We start from the raw sequence: 2,854 nt of genomic DNA, 5'->3' as shown, positions 1-2,854 counted from the left end.
GGGTACCCTGCTCTGGCCCCAGAGTCTGTCCTTTGTACTCCCTCGGGGGCTCTCTGCTCTGCTCCCACGGTTGCTCTGCCGCACACTTTAAGTGGTTTGCCTCGGTGTCTTAGGGTCAGTCTGGGCCAGCCCCTACACTGAGTCTCCAGTGTTGTCCCCCTTAGAGTCCGAGGCCATCAAGGGACAGCGTGCCAAGGCAACTCTTGAGAGCTCTTGGTTATGGGAACGCTGGTTACCATACATGCCCACATCTACGGGGTCCTCGATTGTGAATGCCCAAACCAAGCCCATGGCCATCCAGCCAGACTGCCCCGTAGGGTTTCCGAGGTGGAAATGTTGATGGAAGCGACTGCCCCCTCGTTCTCCTGTGGAGCTGCTGGCAGTGGCTCCAGTCTCCCAACGAGAAAGCGCGAGGAACTTTTAGGCTCCATTGAAGGTGCCCGTTTTAGGAACGGTACAGAGGGAAATGTTCGCTTATAGCTCGTCCGTTTGTTGACTCGCATCTATTTAGAGTCACATGATAAAAAATTCATCATTTAGGGACGCAAAATCCACTCTCCCATTTTACGAAATCCTTTCAGGCAAGCGGTCCCCATGCTTCTTGGACTTCAGAGACTTTGTCATTCTTTTGGCACCAAAGCCGATTCATTTCTCTCACACCCGTGTGTCGTCTAGCCCTTGCATCTCCGTGTGATGCCGCCACTACACATTTATGTCAGGCTTTCCGTGCTCATTCATGAGGAGCCGGTGACGAGGTGGGTCACACATTGGGCTGCTGACCACAAGGTCAGCCCTGGAGTCCTCCAGCCATCCTCAGGAGAAAGACGAGGCTTTCTATTCAGGGAGAGGGGTTGTCTCCAAGACCTGCACGGCAGTCCCCTCTGTCTTGTAGGCCTGTGATGAGTCAGACTTGGCTGGATGGCAGGGGGTTTTGTTTGGGTTTGTGGTTCTCACAAGAGCATCCGTTTTCTTCTGTTTTTCCTTTATCCCTGTAGGTCGTATGTGCATGGTTTCCACAGCCTAACTAGAGCTCTCTGTGGCTCGTAGAAGGACATACAATGCAGGAGAGAGAGAGAGAGACAGACAGAGAGAGAGGGGGGGGGTGCAGGGAGGTACTTGCACTGGTGTTAAAAGCTTGGCCTCCTTCGGTCATTCATTCATCTATCCATCCTATCTCAATCATGTGACCTCCATGAGCCTTCCAACCGAGTATCGATTGAGGTGGTCTCAGGCTATTTCCTCCCACTTGTTCTCCAGCAGCCCCCTGGCAAGTACACCTCTTTCCATAGCACCTGCAGTCTGACCAAGTGGTTTCTTTTATCGGCTCTCTGCCTCTAAATTCAGCTGCTGTCCCATCTAATGTTAACACAGTGCTTCATGTTTAATTCTTGCATCTTGGAAAGGGCCCCCGTGGCTCGGGTGGGTTAAGCCACGGGCCACTAACAGCAAGGTGGGTGATTCAAAGCCACACATCATTCTGCAGGAGAAAGGTGACAGTCTCCGAAACCCTGGGGAGCAGTTCTACGCGGTCCTAAGCGTCCCTGTGAGTCAAGATTGCTGTGACGGCAGTGGGGCTGTGTGAGGGGGAGGGCAGGTGGGAGGCAGATTATATTGGAGATATGTGTTTGTGCTTTTCCGGCATCCAGAAGAAAGAAATTGAGAGACTGTCTGATGACACAGGAGAGTACAAGGATTCTAATATAAGGCGAGTCTCTCTTTTCAAGCATATAATTTCTTGGAGAATAGAAATTTCATCGTATTTTGGATATGTGAATTGACCATGGGGGTTATTGTCAGGGTTGGATGAAGGTCAAACAGCTCTTGTCCATAACGCCCCTCTTCAGCCCCCTCCTCTGTGCCATGGTTGATTAATGGATAACTAGCGTGAAAACCGTCTCACTCTTAATGCCACTGATCGATGCCGACTCATAGCCACCTGTGTGAGTCTGGGTACTTTAGAGAAACAAATCCACAGAAACTCATATATGAGAGTTTTATATAAAGGGTAAGTGCACATCAAGAAAACATCCCAACCCAGTGCTGCCCAAGCCCACAATTCCAATATTAACCCATATGTCCGACACCAATCCACAATCTTCCTCCATCTCACAAAACACATGCAATGACGCTGACTGCAGGAGGAAAGCCGAATCAGGGAGCTTGTGAGCATCTCAGCGCTGGCAGGCGTCTCCACATGGCTGCTCCAGCACCCAGGGCTGCATCGGGGTAGGTTCATGTAGCTTCTCCTGGGGATGTTTTGCAGGAAGTGAGCCTTGCTAGCTGAAGCAGGGAACTGGCGAAGGCAGCTGCACCCTGGTCTGACCATCAGAAAGCAAAAGATCCGAGAACTTGAAAGGCGAGGCTCACAGAACCATTTCCCCCTCCGCCCTTCAGTAAATCCCACATGTGTTTATCGGCCAGGTTGGCACAATAAACTTTAACTATATCACCACCCTATAGGACAGAATGGAACTGCCCCTGACCATAACTGTTTACAGGAGTAGAAAGCCCCATCTTTCTCCTGTGGAGCAGTTGGTGGTTTAGAACTGTTGATCTTGAGGATTGCAGCCCAGTGTGTAACCACTCTGCCACCAAGGCTCTGGGAAAACTATAACGATGGCTTATTTCCTAAAGGCGTTGATGAGCCAGTAATCCAAATGATGCAATCAGTCATGCTTCTGATTTTTGGTAAATGAAACATTTTATTGGGAGGTCAACTCTGTGTGCAGTAGCAGGCACGCTTCACTTTAAAGATAAGCAACACTGAACAAGTTGCACAAAAATCCTTTCTTTTTCCTCTTTTTCACCAGTTGTATAATTTAAATGCAGAGGGAACTCCACTTGCCATTTAAAT

This window comes from Echinops telfairi, unplaced genomic scaffold, assembly GCF_000313985.2.
Source record: "Echinops telfairi isolate 266 unplaced genomic scaffold, ASM31398v2 ScPeMD7_22;HRSCAF=79, whole genome shotgun sequence".
Taxonomy (NCBI): Eukaryota; Metazoa; Chordata; class Mammalia; order Afrosoricida; family Tenrecidae; genus Echinops; species Echinops telfairi.
Note: the sequence above shows the minus strand (reverse complement) of the source record.